We start from the raw sequence: 18,184 nt of genomic DNA, 5'->3' as shown, positions 1-18,184 counted from the left end.
GCCAAACATTACATGAAGACTGATTTCAAAACTGTTTTGTTCACGGATGAGTGCCGTGCAGCGCTCGATGGTCCAGATGGATGGAGTGGAGGATGGCTGGTTGATGGACACCCCACGCAAACACGGCTACAGCGCCAACAAGGAGGAGGTGGAGTAATGTTTTGGGCTGGAATCATGGGGAGAGAGATTGTCGGCCCCTTTAGGATCCCTGAAGGCGCTAAAGATGAACTCCATAATGTATGTGGATTTTCTCAAACAGCACTTCCTGCCATGGTTCAAGAAGAAGAACCGTGTATTTCACAGCAAGATCATTTTTTTGCATGATAATGCACCATCTCATGCTGCACATAAAACATCTGCATCTCTGGCTGATATGGGCATAAAAGGGGACAAACTTATGGTGTGACCCCCATGCTCCCCTGACCTCTACCCCATTCAGAACCTTTGGAGCATCATTAAAAGGAGTGTCTATGATGGCGGGAGGCAGTTCACATCTAAGCAACAGCTCTGGGAGGGTATTCTGTCCTCATGCAAAACAATTGAAGCAGAAACCATCCAAAACCTGACAAATTCAATGGACGAGAGAGTTCAGAAGCTCCTTTCGAACAAGGGGTCCTATGTGAAAATGTAACATCACCTAGAATAAAGTTTTGAGTTGAAAACTGTTTGATTTTAGTTTCTAACAACCTGCTAATGCTTATAATTTCAAAAATGACCATTTTTTTGGTCTTTATTAAAATGAAAAGGTTGATCGAAAAGTTTGGGGGATCTAAGAGTGTGGCAACCCAGTAGTCATGATTACTTCGAATTCTGACAATATGAGGGTCATGCTGCAGGTAGTGCAGCAAGAAGGCACTTATGTGTCTTGCGCATCTCGGAGCCCCAAAATTATTTTCCGGGCTAGATGCAGCTAAAAATTATTATTAATTTTAAATCTGGTGAAGCTTTAGTATAGATGGCCTAATAGGATCAGTGCTGCACACTGCTACAAAGCCCAAATTATTTTCCAGTCAAGATACAGATAAACATGATTAGTAATTTTAAATCTGGTGGAGCTTATTATAGATGGCCTAATAGAATCAGTGCTGCACACTGCTACAAAGCCCAAATTATTTTCCAGCCAAGATACAGATAAACATGATTAGTAATTTGAAAGCTTAAAACGGTTGGTAGGGTGATTTTAACCAATCATCAAGCTTTTACTCTCCCCAGGATGACACAGGGGTAGAAAAGTCGTTTCGGATCCATGATTTGTTCATCTTTATGAACGTGAGTCTGTCTACATTATCAGTGGAGAGCCGCGTGCGCTTATCTGTCAGCACACCACCAGCAGCGCTGAACACACGTTCAGACAGAACGCTGGCTGCGGGGCATGACAAGATCTCCAAGGCGTAAGTGGCTAGCTCCGGCCATTTATCCAGATTGGAAGCCCAAAAAGAGCAAGGGTCCAGTGACACAGTCATGGCTTCAATGTTTACTTGGAGATACTCCTGTACCATCGTCTCTAGGCGTTGACTATGTGTCAGACTTTTTGTCTCCTGTGGCCTTGCAAAGGATGGGCTAAAAAAGTGGTGAAATGATTCCGCAAAATTGATGTTACCAGCAGATACTGTGGTTCTGTTATGGTTTGAGTGCTGAACACTTGACGGTCCCACGGTTGGCAAGTTGGAACTGTGAGATTCACTACGTGCACCACTGGTATTTTGTGGAAAAGCACATGTGAGATTCTGCAACAGTCTCTGCTGATACTCCTGCATGCGTGCATCCCTTTCTATGGCAGGAATAATTTCTGCAAATTTACTTTTGTACCGGGGATCTAACAGTGTGGCAACCCAGTAGTCAGGATTATTTCTAATTCTCACAATTCGAGGGTCATGTTGCAGGTAGTGCAGCAAGAAGGCACTCATGTGTGTTGCGCATCCAGGAGCACCAAGTCCCTGTTGTGTTGGTGGCGAGGTAACAATCATGCTTCCTTCCTCTGTCCTCTCCCCCCAACCTCGCACAACAGAAATGTGATCAAGGTCTCCCTCATCTGATGAGTCTTCCATCAGTTCGTCCTCCACTTCTTCCTGGGCTCTTGCACCTTCCTCACTAGTTTGGCTGCTACCATGCGCCCTGGTAAAACCATCTCCCCCACCCTCACATGCCTGCCGCCTTGGTGCTGCCGACCATCTGGACCTTGCAGATGTTAGCCCTTCCGCATACAACTCCTCCTCCTCTACTTCCTCCACCTCCTCTTGTGCCACCACCTGACTCCGAATTCTGTTTAACATGTGCTCCAGCATGTAAATCATCGGAATAGTCATGCTGATAATGGCATCGTCAGCACTAAACATCTTCGTCGCCATTTCAAAACTGTGCAGAAGGGTGCATAGGTCCCTGATCTGAGACCACTCCTCCAGCGTGATTTGCCCCACCTCTGGATCTCGTTGGCCCAGGCTATACGTCAGAACGTATTGCACCAGGGCTTGTCGGTGCTGCCACAGTCGCTGCAACATGTGCAGAGTTGAATTCCACCGGGTAGGCACATCGCATTTTAGCCGGTGAAGTGGCAGGCCCAACGACTTCTGTAGAGATGTAAGTCGCTGAGCTGCGGGATGCGAACGGCGGAAGTGAGCACACAGCGACCGTGCCCTCTGCAGAAGGCCATCTAGTCTGGGATAGTGGGCTAAAAATTGCTGGACAACCAGGTTCAACACGTGAGCCATACAAGGCACGTGTGTGACATTGCCCCGGCGAAGGGCCGCACCCAGGTTTGCAGCATTGTCGCACACGGCCTTCCCTGGTTTCAGGTCCAGTGGAGACAACCATTCATGAAATTGGTTCTCCAGAGCTGACCACAACTCCTCAGCTGTGTGACTCACATTTCCCAGACATTCCAATGTAAAAACCGCCTGATGACGTTGAGCCCTACTGCCAGCATAGTAAGGAGGTGTGCAGGATCCCTTCTGCGCAGTTAGAAAGCTTGTGGTATGGCCAGACAGGCTTTGGGTGCAGGTGGAAGACCGAGAGGAGGTTGAGGAGGCAGAAGCAGTGGAGGAACTTTGACATAAAGAGGATTGACGCACAACTCGTGGGGACGGCAAGACTTGGACAGCAGCCCCTTGTCCTGCTGTCACCATAGTTACCCAGTGCCCAGTCAGCGACATGTAACGCCCCTGTCCATGCCTACTCGTCCAAGTGTCTGTGGTGAAATGCACCCTGTCACACACAGAGTTTCTCAAAGAAGCGGTGATGTTGTGTGCGACATGCTGGTGGAGCGCAGGCACACCTTTCTTTGAGAAGTAGTGCCGACTGGGCATCTGGTACTGGGGCACTGCGACGGACATAAGGTCTCGAAAATCCTGTGTGTCCACCAGGCGGAAAGGCAGCATTTCTGTAGCCAAGAGCTTGCAGATGGTGAAATTCAACCTCTTAGCTTTCTCATGGCTAGGAGGAAATGGTCTTTTACTTGTCCACATCTGACGGACCGAGGGCTGGCTATTGTGCTTAGACGGGGTTGATAAGGGTGTCCCCGGCAACTGCCGGTCTGTGAGGAAGATGCAGGCGGACATGTTAGGTTGCCTTGATCCAAAGGTGGTGCTATCGATGTCGGACAGCGCTCAACACCAGCTGGTGTTACCACCTCCAAAGAAAATGATGACCTGCCAATCACGCTGGCAGTTGCGGGTAAAGAGGTGGCAGGTCTGCGCCCCAAAACAGGTGTGACTGCTGTCCCCCCAGTCACAGAGGATGAAGAGGCCGCAGATGCACAAGATATGACAGACGGTGGTTGGCCCGGCCGGCTAGGCCGCATTGTAGCACACTGAGCTTCCCACTGCAACTTATGCTTCATGTCCATGTGCCGGTTCATGCATGAAGTACTCAAACTATGTATTTTTTGGCCTCTACTTAGCTTTTGCTGACAAATGTTACAGATAACACGAGTTGGGTCATCTTTATCGATCTGAAAAAATGCCCAGGCTATGCAAGGCTTAGCACCCATGCGACCTGAAGAGCCACCACGACTTGTGGTGAGAGGCAGAGTTGTGTTTGAGGATGCAGTTGTTGATGTGCTTCCAGTACTACGTCTCTGTCCAGGAAGGTGCAACCTGACCTCGTCGTCACTAGCATCTTCCTCCACCTCCTCTGCTGACCTCATCTCTTGGCTGACTGTGGGTTGACAGTAAGTGGGATCTCCAACCTCATCATCATCACCCTGTGCGTTATCACACCCATCGTCCTCAGAGCCAACCTGTTCCTGCCCTGACAAAAAACTAAAGTTGTCGCTCCAATCAGGTATTTGAGTCTTATCATCATCTTCCTCATTGTCTCCACCAACAGGAGTTACAGTTTGGGAATGAGGGTCTACATTATGGTCAGAACCTTCTGCGTCTGGTCCTGGATCCGACTCATAAAGATTCTGGGCATCAGTGCAGATCATTTCCTAGTCTGGATTCACAGAAGCGCTGGAGTCGACCTCTGATTCCCAGGCTATAGTATGAGTAAACAGCTCTGCAGACTCAACCATCTGTTCTACCTCATACTCAGACGGGCAGCTGGAGATTTGGGAGCTGTGAGGAAGCAAGTGCGATTGGGGTGACACCTTTGAGGACTGGAGTATTTGTGATGTTGAAGTTGATGTGGAGGAGAGCACTTGATATCCGTTGAAGCACCTGCTGTTTTTGTGCCTCATCTGGAATTTGTAGCGATTGGCGTGGCCGTAAGAAAGGGATCTTATCACATTGTCCGCTAAAAGAAGTAGACATTTTAGTTTGGCTGGAAGATGGTCTTTCTTCTGCAGATGTTACTGTTGCTTTAACACCTACCCCATGGACACAACCTTTTTTCCCCTTCCCAACACGCCTATTCCCCTTTCCACCAGCAGCAGGCCTTTTTTCACTCATTTTGGTGGTTAACTAATTCACAACTCTGGAGTTGTTTGCACAAAAAAACAATGGATGGGAACCGAGCAGAGCTGAGTGGCCAAACTGTGGTATTAGGCCAAAACTATTGGCTGGGTTAGATGCAGAAAAAAATTATATTCAATTTGCAACCTGATGGAGGTCAGTATAGATGGACTAATAGAACAAGTCCCACACACAGCTAGAAGCCCAAATATTTTTTCAGAGGTAGATGCAGAAAAATTTTTTATTCAGTTTGCAACCTGATGGAAATCTGTATAGATGGATTAATAGAACAAGTCCCACACACAGCTACAAGCCCAATATTTTTTCAGAGGTAGATGCAGAAAAAAAATATATTCAGTTTGCAACCTGATGGAGGTCAGTATAGATGGACTAATAGAGAAAGTCCCACACACTGCTAGAAGGCCAAATATTTTTTCAGAGCTAGATGCAGACAAAAAATTATTTTGAATTTGCAACCTGATGGAGGTCAGTATAGGTGGACTAATAGAACAAGTCCCACACACTGCTAGAAGGCCAAATATTTTTTCAGAGCTAGATGCAGAAAAAAATTATATTCAGTTTGCAACCTGATGGAGGTCTGTATAGATGGATTAATAGAACAAGTCCCACACACAGCTAGAAGCCCAAATATTTTTTCAGAGGTAGATGCAGATAAAAATTATTTTAATTTACAACCTGATGGAGGTCAGTATAGATGGACTAATAGAGAAAGTCCCACACACTGCTAGAAGGCCAAATATTTTTTCAGAGCTAGATGCAGATAAAAATTATTTTTAAATTGCAACCTGATGGAGGTCAGTATAGATGGACTAATAGAACAAGTCCCACACACAGCTAGAAGCCCAAATATTTTTTCAGAGGTACTGTAGATGCAGATAAAAATTATTTTTAATTTGCAACCTGATGGAGGTCAGTATAGATGGACTAATACAACAAATCCCACACACAGCTAGAAGGCCAATATTTTTTCAGAGGTAGATGCAGAAAAAAATATATTCAGTTTGTAACCTGATGGAGGTCAGTATAGATGGAGTAATAGAACAAGTCCCACACACAGCTAGAAGCCCAAATATTTTTTCAGAGGTAGATGCAGATAAAAATTATTTTTAATTTGCAACCTGATGGAGGTCAGTATAGATGGACTAATAGAGAAAGTCCCACACACTGCTAGAAGGCAAAATATTTTTTCAGAGCTAGATGCAGATAAAAATTATATTCAATTTGCAACCTGATGGAGGTCAGTATAGATGGACTAATAGAGAAAATCCCACACACTGCTAGAAGGCCAAATATTTTTTCAGAGCTAGATGCAGATAAAAATTATATTCAATTTGCAACCTGATGGAGGTCAGTATAGATGGACTAATAGAACAAGTCCCACACACAGCTAGAAGCCCAAATATTTTTTCAGAGGTACTGTAGATGCAGATAAAAATTATTTTTAATTTGCAACCTGATGGAGGTCAGTATAGATGGACTAATAGAGAAAGTCCCACACACTGCTAGAAGGCCAAATATTTTTTCAGAGCTAGATGCAGAAAAAAATTATATTCAGTTTGCAACCTGATGGAGGTCAGTATAGATGGACTAATAGAGAAAGTCCCACACACTGCTAGAAGGCCACATATTTTTTCAGAGGTAGATGCAGAAAAAATATATTCAGTTTGCAACCTGATGGAGGTCTGTATAGATGGATTAATAGAACAAGTCCCACACACAGCTAGAAGCCCAATATTTTTTCAGAGGTAGATGCAGAAAAAAATATATTCAGTTTGCAACCTGATGGAGGTCAGTATAGATGGACTAATACAACAAGTCCCACACACAGCTAGAAGCCCAATATTTTTTCAGAGGTAGATGCAGAAAAAAATATATTCAGTTTGCAACCTGATGGAGGTCTGTATAGATGGATTAATAGAACAAGTCCCACACACAGCTAGAAGCCCAATATTTTTTCAGAGGTAGATGCAGAAAAAAATATATTCAGTTTGCAACCTAATGTAGGTCAGTATAGATGGACTAATACAACATGTCCCACACACAGCTAGAAGCCCAATATTTTTTCAGAGGTAGATGCAGAAAAAAATATATTCAGTTTGCAACCTGATGGAGGTCAGTATAGATGGACTAATACAACAAGTCCCACACACAGCTAGAAGCCCAATATTTTTTCAGAGGTAGATGCAGAAAAAAATATATTCAGTTTGCAACCTGATGGAGGTCTGTATAGATGGATTAATAGAACAAGTCCCACACACAGCTAGAAGCCCAATATTTTTTCAGAGGTAGATGCAGAAAAAAATATATTCAGTTTGCAACCTGATGGAGGTCAGTATAGATGGACTAATACAACAAGTCCCACACACAGCTAGAAGCCCAATATTTTTTCAGAGGTAGATGCAGAAAAAAATATATTCAGTTTGCAACCTGATGGAGGTCTGTATAGATGGATTAATAGAACAAGTCCCACACACAGCTAGAAGCCCAATATTTTTTCAGAGGTAGATGCAGAAAAAAATATATTCAGTTTGCAACCTGATGGAGGTCAGTATAGATGGACTAATACAACAAGTCCCACACACAGCTAGAAGCCCAATATTTTTTCAGAGCTAGATGCAGAAAAAAAATTATATTCAATTTGCAACCTGATGGAGGTCAGTATAGATGAACTAATAGAATGATGCTATGCCCAAAAGATTTTACTTCACTAGGTGCAGTAAAAAAATTGGTATTCTATACACAGATGGTATATCTTGCAACACAGATAGGCTACTCCACTGACTAACACACTCTGCAATAGGCCAAAAAGGATTAGCTTTGCTAGATTCAGCCAAATGCTGTGAAAAAAACTTGCACAGCACTGGCACAGACCTGCCTGGCAAAAACTGATAGGAACTGATGTAACCTAGTCCTGAAAAGGACTCCAATTACAATTAGTCTTTACTCCCACAATCTATCTATTTAAGAGCACAGACCTGCCTGATAAAAGTCGTAGGAAATGCTGTAACCTAGTCCTTAAAAGGACTGCAATCACAACTATTCCCTACTCCCAAGCTATCTGTAGATTTGTGCGAAAATTGGCTTGAAATTAACAAGGTATAGCGCACACAGCAACAGCGGTGCCGTCTAACACGCAGCTGCAGCAGTGAGAAAATGGTGGCGACGGGGAAAATGGCTTGGTCTTATAGGGCAAGGACATGTGACATACACTGCCAATGACACATGCCCTTGCTTGTGTGAAAAAAAGCACTTTGCTCCGTGTGTGCGCTGCTGATAGGCTGACAGATTGTACCTCCCCACTGTAAATGCGGGAAAGAGAAAAAAAAAATGGAGATCTTCATTGTTCCTGCAGAGATCCATCCCCTGCCCCTCCCCCCACCCCGCTGTACACTCAAACTGCGTATTAACATTAATTTTCATCATTACTGAGAAAAAATCCAGTTATGATTTTGGTGCACGAACAGTTATTGAACATAACCTCGAACAGCCGAATTTTTCTCAAATTGTTCGTGTTCGCCGAACGGCTCGAACACCGCCCAAAACAGCTCGAATTTGAGATTGGAGAACAGTTCGAGTAGAACAACGCTCATCTCTAGCTACAGCATTTCCTATGATTTTTATCAGGCAGGTCTGTGCTCTTAAATAGATAGGTTGTGGGAGTAAAGACTAATTGTAATTGGAGTCCTTTTCAGGACTAGGTTACATCAGTTCCTATCAGTTTTTGCCAGGCAGGTCTGTGCCAGTGCTGTGCAAGTTTTTTTCACAGCATTTGGCTGAATCTAGCAAAGCTAATCCTTTTTGGCCTATTGCAGAGTGTGTTAGTCAGTGGAGTAGCCTATCTGTGTTGCAAGATATACCACCTGTGTATAGAATACCAATTTTTTTACTGCACCTAGTGAAGTAAAATCTTTTGGGCATAGCATCATTCTATTAGTCCATCTATACTGACCTCCATCAGGTTGCAAATTGAATATAATTTTTTTCTGCATCTAGCTCTGAAAAAATATTGGGCTTCTAGCTGTGTGTGGGACTTGTTGTATTAGTCCATCTATACTGACCTCCATCAGGTTGCAAACTGAATATATTTTTTTCTACATCTACCTCTGAAAAAATATTGGGCTTCTAGCTGTGTGTGGGACTTGTTCTATTAATCCATCTATACAGACCTCCATCAGGTTGCAAACTGAATATATTTTTTTCTGCATCTACCCCTGAAAAAATATTGGGCTTCTAGCTGTGTGTGGGACTTGTTGTATTAGTCCATCTATACTGACCTCCATCAGGTTGCAAATTAAAAATAATTTTTATCTGCATTTACAGTACCTCTGAAAAAATATTTGGGCTTCTAGCTGTGTGTGGGACTTGTTCTATTAGTCCATCTATACTGACCTCCATCAGGTAGCAAATTGAATATAATTTTTATCTGCATCTAGCTCTGAAAAAATATTTGGCCTTCTAGCAGTGTGTGGGACTTTCTCTATTAGTCCATCTATACTGACCTCCATCAGGTTGCAAATTAAAAATAATTTTTATCTGCATCTACCTCTGAAAAAATATTTGGGCTTCTAGCTGTGTGTGGGACTTGTTCTATTAATCCATCTATACAGACCTCCATCAGGTTGCAAACTGAATATATTTTTTTCTGCATCTACCTCTGAAAAAATATTGGGCTTCTAGCTGTGTGTGGGACTTGTTGTATTAGTCCATCTATACTGACCTCCATCAGGATGCAAACTGAATATATTTTTTTCTGCATCTACCTCTGAAAAAATATTGGGCTTCTAGCTGTGTGTGGGAATTGTTCTATTAATCCATCTATACAGACCTCCATCAGGTTGCAAACTGAATATATTTTTTTCTGCATCTACCTCTGAAAAAATATGTGGCCTTCTAGCAGTGTGTGGGACTTTCTCTATTAGTCCATCTATACTGACCTCCATCAGGTTGCAAACTGAATATAATTTTTTTCTGCATCTAGCTCTGAAAAAATATTTGGCCTTCTAGCAGTGTGTGGGACTTTCTCTATTAGTCCATCTATACTGACCTCCATCAGGTTGCAAATTCAAAATAATTTTTTGTCTTCATCTAGCTCTGAAAAAATATTGGGCTTCTAGCTGTGTGTGGGACTTGTTCTATTAGTCCATCTATACTGACCTCCATCAGGTTGCAAATTAAAAATAATTTTTATCTGCATCTACAGTACCTCTGAAAAAATATTTGGGCTTCTAGCTGTGTGTGGGACTTGTTCTATTAGTCCATCTATACTGACCTCCATCAGGTTGCAAATTGAATATCATTTTTATCTGCATCTAGCTCTGAAAAAATATTTGGCCTTCTAGCAGTGTGTGGGACTTTCTCTATTAGTCCATCTATACTGACCTCCATCAGGTTGCAAATTAAAAATAATTTTTATCTGCATCTACCTCTGAAAAAATATTTGGGCTTCTAGCTGTGTGTGGGACTTGTTCTATTAATCCATCTATACAGACCTCCATCATGTTGCAAACTGAATATATTTTTTTCTACATCTACCTCTGAAAAAATATTGGGCTTCTAGCTGTGTGTGGGACTTGTTGTATTAGTCCATCTATACTGACCTCCATCAGGTTGCAAACTGAATATATTTTTTATGCATCTACCTCTGAAAAAATATTGGGCTTCTAGCTGTGTGTGGGACTTGTTCTATTAATCCATCTATACAGACCTCCATCAGGTTGCAAACTGAATATATTTTTTTCTGCATCTACCTCTGAAAAAATATGTGGCCTTCTAGCAGTGTGTGGGACTTTCTCTATTAGTCCATCTATACTGACCTCCATCAGGTTGCAAATTCAAAATAATTTTTTGTCTGCATCTAGCTCTGAAAAAATATTGGGCTTCTAGCTGTGTGTGGGACTTGTTGTATTAGTCCATCTATACTGACCTCCATCAGGTTGCAAACTGAATATATTTTTTTCTGCATCTACCTCTGAAAAAATATTGGGCTTCTAGCTGTGTGTGGGACTTGTTCTATTAATCCATCTCTACAGACCTCCATCAGGTTGCAAACTGAATATATTTTTTTCTGCATCTACCTCTGAAAAAATATTGGGCTTCTAGCTGTGTGTGGGACTTGTTGTATTACTCCATCTATACTGACCTCCATCAGGTTGCAAACTGAATATATTTTTTTCTGCATCTACCTCTGAAAAAATATTGGGCCTTCTAGCAGTGTATGGGACTTTCTCTATTAGTCCATCTATACTGACCTCCATCAGGTTGCAAATTCAAAATAATTTTTTGTCTGCATCTAGCTCTGAAAAAATATTGGGCTTCTAGCTGTGTGTGGGACTTGTTGTATTAGTCCATCTATACTGACCTCCATCAGGTTGCAAATTAAAAATAATTTTTATCTGCATCTACAGTACCTCTGAAAAAATATTTGGGCTTCTAGCTGTGTGTGGGACTTGTTCTATTAGTCCATCTATACTGACCTCCATCAGGTTGCAAATTGAATATAATTTTTATCTGCATCTAGCTCTGAAAAAATATTTGGCCTTCTAGCAGTGTGTGGGACTTTCTCTATTAGTCCATCTATACTGACCTCCATCAGGTTGCAAATTGAATATAATTTTTTGTCTGCATCTAGCTCTGAAAAAATATTGGGCTTCTAGCTGTGTGTGGGACTTGTTGTATTAGTCCATCTATACTGACCTCCATCAGGTTGCAAATTAAAAATAATTTTTATCTGCATCTACAGTACCTCTGAAAAAATATTTGGGCTTCTAGCTGTGTGTGGGACTTGTTCTATTAGTCCATCTATACTGACCTCCATCAGGTTGCAAATTGAATATAATTTTTATCTGCATCTAGCTCTGAAAAAATATTTGGCCTTCTAGCAGTGTGTGGGACTTTCTCTATTAGTCCATCTATACTGACCTCCATCAGGTTGCAAATTGAATATAATTTTTATCTGCATCTAGCTCTGAAAATATATTTGGCCTTCTAGCAGTGTGTGGGACTTTCTCTATTAGTCCATCTATACTGACCTCCATCAGGTTGCAAATTAAAAATAATTTTTATCTGCATCTACCTCTGAAAAAATATTTGGGCTTCTAGCAGTGTGTGGGACTCATTGTATTAGGCCATCTATACCAAGCTCCACCAGCTTTGAAATTAATAATAATTTTTAGCTGCATCTAGCCCTGAAAATAATTTTTCCCAATAGTGGTAGCAATAGAAATATGGGGCGCGCGCCTGGCTAACAAAAATATACGCTTCATAACACAAAACACCAGCCTAGCGCACTGCATTAATAAGATGGCATCATCGTCTCTCCCAGTGCTAGGCCTACTACGCAGGCTAGTATTCCTGTGCCTAAAACACAATGTATGGGTCCGCGCTAGCCACTATGCTGAGGGGTATAAAGCTGCTGCTAACGCTTTATAACAATTCAATTGGCAGATTTTCACAGAGCTCTTCCACAACGCCCACCCATCGGGCAACAGTTGCCCACCCTCCCTATGGGATCTAGTGGCGAATAGTTGATGCCATTAATCAGAGCGTCAGTTGCCCCGTCAACGTGGCAAGCATACGGTAAGGCATGGGAAGAGTGGGCACGACTAGTAGCAGGCAGACGGGTTGACCAATGTGAACAAGCCAGATCACAAGTCACCATAGAATTTCTCCACCAGCTAATGATGAGGGGCATATCAGGGGCGTCAGCGCAGCGGTGTCTGACCGGAGTAGCATTTCACTTCCAACTACTGAATTGGGGAGATGTGACAAAGATTCATCATCAGACAATCCATAAAAGGGTGGAAAAGGGGTCAGCCAAGTCAGGAATGTAGACGTCCCGTCCCGTGTCACTAAAACTGATTTCTCACATCTTATCCCTAACACCATTAACATGACACTCACAATTTGAAGCAACACTAATGTCTACTGCATTTGTGATCGCCTTCTTCGGGGCGCTATGTATAAGCGAATTAGTCCCTCAATCCAAAATTACCACCAGTGGACGCTTATTACACCAGGAAGTAGTCATAGCCAATAATGCAATACGTGTACGCATACACCAATCGAAAACGGTTCCAGCGGGCAGGGGTACTTGGGTACTTCTACAACCCACAAACGGTACACTGAGTCGGGTAACAATAGTAAAAACATATCTAACCATCAGATCACAAAGTAATTTCTTCGTATCACACATTGATGGAACACCATTATCAAGATACCTGTTCCAAGCTATATTTAATAAATGCATAACATCGGCAGGGAACCACCCCAAAGATTACGGGACACACTCATTCCGCATAGGTGCGGCCACGGAAGCAGCAAGAGCAGGACTGTCAGAAACGGAAGTTCAGAGGATAGGGAGATGGCGATCCACGTGTTTGGCGAGATACATAAGACCAGACTTGTTATCCTAACGTGGTTTGTTTCTTTTACAGGTGACGCTAAGCCAACAGTGTGAGTGATAGGCCACTCGTATATATATTGGGCACAAAAAAGGGCGAAAGTCCGCCCAGGCGGGAGGAAATTAGAGTTTCATAACACATATTTCAACTGGAGAGGTATTAGAGGCCTGCTATGGCCACAGGTACTAATGGAGGTAATCAAGGTAGGGAGAGAGGCAAGAGGTCCTGTCATCTTAGTTATACAGGCCGGGGGAAAAAACCTAGGTCATCACAAGAGCGCATAACTAATGGCAATAATGAAACTAGACACTGAGCGCTTCAGAGAATTTTTCACAAAATTAGCTATAGTATGGTCAGAGATTGTGCCGATAGCGGTATGGCAAGGTGCGCGAGACATCACGGCCATCGAATGGACAAGGCGGGTAATAAATATTCGGATGGCAAAATTTAGAAGAGACAGAGGCGGTGTAGTGATACGACACCGACAACTGGAAGGAGATAAAGCAGGCCTCATACGGCCCGACGGTGTTCACTTAATAGATATTGGACTGGACATATTCCTGTCAGGACTCCAGGACGGAGTGGAACAAGCGTTAAGAGTGATGGGTGGGGGTCAGAGTCCTGCATACGAGTACGCTGGATCCTCCGTGGCCTGGAAATAGAAAGGACATGTTGGAGAGTTACACTTGTTGGCCAACTTGCCGGAGTGGGGACCCAGGGCATGCTGCAACAAGCTGAATTATTTTAGAAATAAAATGCCTTTCTAATGGAATGAGTATAAAGAGTTAATAAAGCTGTGACCGATCCTCACCCATCCAGTTGTAAGAGTTACATTATTGGGTTGTCCATGAAAGGGGGGCGGTAGGGGGGCTGAGCATCTGGGTTTGGTTGGGGGTCCCCACAGTCTGCCTAGGCTAGATTAATTTAAAAATTCTTATTAGATACACAGGCGGTGCAGCTTGCTTCGCAGCTGGGCTACTACGCCCAAAGTATTGCCTAGGCTAGATGCAGTTAAAAATTCTACGCTGACTAGCAGACACTGAAGATTTGGAGCAGACCTCTGAGTAAACAGCTCTTCAGACTCAACCATCTGTGTTACCCCAAGCCATAGTGTATGTAGTTTCTTACAGTTAAAAGGGGGGGGTGCGGCCCAACCCACCTGGAATTAACGATGCCAACGTCACGTAAGACACAGCAAGGGGACTCCCAAAATTGTGGCACAGACACCACTTAACCCTAGAACGCATACCTGTGGCCTTGCAGGCCCGCCCAGTTAATTGTTTTCTATTTTCTGCAAGATTGCTTTAGTTAGAATTTTGAAACTCTAGGTATTCTTCATGTATATAGTTGTTTGTCATTTGAGTTTGAGTTATTCCATGTTATTTGCACACGGGCCTAAAGGGCCCCAGGTATGTGAAAGTGTAGATTTTTATGGTCATGCGTTCTAGGGTTAAGTGGCATCAATTGCCCCACTGTTGCTTAAAACGGTTGGTGAGGTGATTTTACCAAATCCCCAAGCTTTTAGTCTCCCAAGGATGACACAGGGGTAGAAATGTCCTTGCGAATCCATGATTTGATCATCTTTATGAACGTGAGTCTGTCTACATTCTCAGTGGACAGCCGCGTGCGCTTATCTGTCAGCACACCACCAGCAGCGCTGAACACACGTTCAGAGAGAACGCTGGCTGCATGGCATGACAAGATCTCCAAGGCGTGAGTGGCGAGCTCCGGCGATTTTTCAAGATTGGAATACCAAAATGAGCAAGGGTCCAGTGACACAGTCATGGCTTCGATGTTCACTTGGAGATTCTCCTGTACCATCCTCTCTAGGCATTGACTATGTGTCAGACTTCTTGTCTCCTGTGGCCTTGCAAAGGATGGTCTAAAAAAGTGGTGAAACGATTCCACAAAATTGCTGTTACCAGCAGATACTGTGTTACTGTTACTGTTTGAGTGATGAAGACTCGACAGTCCCACCGTTGGCAAGTTAGAACTGTGAGATTCACTACGTGCACCACTGGTGTTTTGTGGAAAAGCACATGTAAGATTCTGCAACAGATACTCCTGCATTCGTCAATACCTTTTTATGGCAGGAATTATTTCGGCAAATATACTTTTGTACCGGGGATCTAAGAGTGTGGCAACCCAGTAGTCGGGATTACTTCGAATTCTGACAATCCGGGGGTCATGTTGCAGGTAGTGCAGCAAGAAGGCACTCATGTGTCTTGCGCATCCAGAAGGACCAAGTCCTTGTTGTGTTGGTAGCGAGGTAAGAATCATGCTTCCTTCCTCTGCCCTCTCCCTCCAACCTCGCACAACAGAAATGTGATCAAGGTCTCCCTCATCTGATGAGTCTTCCATGCCCATTGCCAGTTCGTCCTCCACTTCTTCCTCGGCTCCTGCACCTTCCTCAACAGTTTGGCTGCTACCATGCGCCCTGGTTAATCCCTCTCCCCCACCCTCCCATGCCTGCCGCCTTGGTGCTGCCAACCGTCTGGACCTTGGAGATGTTATCCCTTCCGCATACGACTCCTCCTCTACTTCCTCCACCTCCTCTTGTCCCACCACCTGACTCCGAATTCTGTTTAACATGTGCTCCAGCATGTAAATCACCGTAATAGTCATGCTGATAATGGCATCGTCAGCACGAAACATCTTCGTCGCCATTTCAAGACTGTGCAGAAGGGTGCATAGGTCCCTGATCTGAGACCACTCCTCCAGCGTGATTTGCCCCACCTCTGGATCTCGTTGGCCCAGGCTATACGTCAGAACGTATTGCACCAGGGCTTGTCGGTGCTGCCACAGTCGCTGCAACATGTGCAGAGTTGAATTCCACCGTGTCGGCACATCGCATTTCAGCCGGTGAACTGGCAGGCCCAACGACTTCTGTAGAGATGTAAGTCGTTGAACTGCGGGATGCGAACGGCGGAAGTGAGCACACAGCGACCGTGCACTCTGCAGAAGGCCATCTAGTCCGGGATAGTGGGCTAAAAATTGCTGGACAACCAGGTTCAACACGTGAGCCATACAAGGCACGTGTGTGACATTGCCCCGGCGAAGTGCCGCACCCAGGTTTGCAGCATTGTCGCACATGGCCTTCCCTGGTTGCAGGTCCAGTGGAGACAACCTTTCATGAAACTGGGTCTCCAGAGCTGACCAAAACTCCTCAGCTGTGTGACTCACATTTCCCAGATATTTCAAAGTAAACACTGATGCGTTGAGCCCTGCTGCCAGCATAGTAAGGAGGTGTGCAGGATTCCTTCTGCGCAGTTAGAAAGCAGGTGGCATTACCAGACAGGCTTTGGGTGCAGGTGGAGGACCGAGAGGAGGTTGAGGAGGCAGAAGCAGTGGAGGAAGTTCGAGATAAAGAGGATTAACACACAACTCGTGGGGACGGTAAGACTTGGACAGCAGCCCCTTGTCCTGCTGTCACCATAGTTACCCAGTGCCCAGTCAGCGACATGTAACGCCCCTGTCCATGCCTTCTCGTCCAAGTGTCTGTGGTGAAGTGCACCCTGTCACACACAGTGTTATGTTCTGCTACCAGAGCTAAGGAAAGAGAGGAGATCTGTACCTACGATAGAACTCAGCTGAATCCCTACGATGTAACAGGGAACCTGATCCTGCGATCAGACCTGCTAAAGTCCTAAGCTAGTCTGTACGGAGACCTATAGATGTGGGGAAGGAATCCCTACAAGTACTAAGGACTGGGAGGAAAATGGGACACCTCCTAACAGAAATAGTAGCAGACAGACAAACAAACAAAATATATAGAACACTGAGGTCCGTAGACCAAGCAAACTAACAGAGTTAGATACAGAGCACAGGCTAGCTAGAAAGTAGTTATACAATGAAGTCCAGCAAAGCCAGAAGGGCGGAGCAGGATTAAATAGGCCAACGAGGTCATGTGACCAGCAAAGGAAAAAACCTAAGAGCAAGGTTCTAACACACAGAGTTTCTCAAAGAAGCGGTGATGTTGTGTGCGACATGCTAGTGGAGCGCAGGCACACCTTTCTTTGAGAAGTAGTGCCGACTGGGCATCTGGTACTGGGGCACTGTGACGGACATAAGGTCTTGAAAATCCTCTGTGTCCTCCAGGTGGAAAGGCAGCATTTCTGTAGCCAACATCTTGCAGATGGTGAAATTCAACCTCTTAGCTTTCTCATGGCTAGGAGGAAATGGTCTTTTACTTTTCCACATCTGAGGGACCGAGGGCTGGCTGTTGTGCTTAGACGGTGTTGAGTAGGGTGTCCCCGGCAACTGCCGGTCTGTGAGGAAGATGCAGGCGGACATGTTAGGTTGCCTTGATCCAAAGGTGGTGCTCTTGATGTCGGAGAGCGCTCAACATTAGCAGGTGTTTCCACTTCCCAATGAACTGACGACCTGCCAATCACACTGGCTGTTGCGGGTAAAGAGGTGGCAGGTCTGCGTCCAAAAACATGTGTGACTGCTGTCCCCCCAGTCACAGAGGATGAAGAGGCTGCGGATGCACAAGATGGGGCAGACGGTGGTTGGCCCAGCTGGCTAGGCCGCATTGTAGCACAGTGAGCTTCCCACTGCAACTTATGCTTCATATCCATGTGACGGTACATGCATGAAGTACTCAAACTATGTATTTTTTGGCCTCTACTTAGCTTTTGCTGACAAATATTACAGATAACACGAGTTGGGTCATCCTTATCGATCTGAATAAATGCCCAGGCTATGCAAGGCTTAGAGCCCATGTGACCTGAAGAGCCACTACGACTTGTGGTCAGAGGCAGAGTTGTGGTTGAGGATGCAGTTGTTGACGTGCTTCCAGTACTCCGTCTCTGTTCAGGAAGGCGCAACCTAACCTCGTCGTCAATAGCATCTGTGATGCCCCGCTGCGCTTGG

The sequence above is a fragment of the Phyllobates terribilis genome, unplaced genomic scaffold (assembly GCF_046119375.1).
Source record: "Phyllobates terribilis strain yellow unplaced genomic scaffold, ASM4611937v1 Scaffold_5__5_contigs__length_657084704, whole genome shotgun sequence".
Lineage (NCBI taxonomy): Eukaryota > Metazoa > Chordata > Amphibia > Anura > Dendrobatidae > Phyllobates > Phyllobates terribilis.
Note: the sequence above shows the minus strand (reverse complement) of the source record.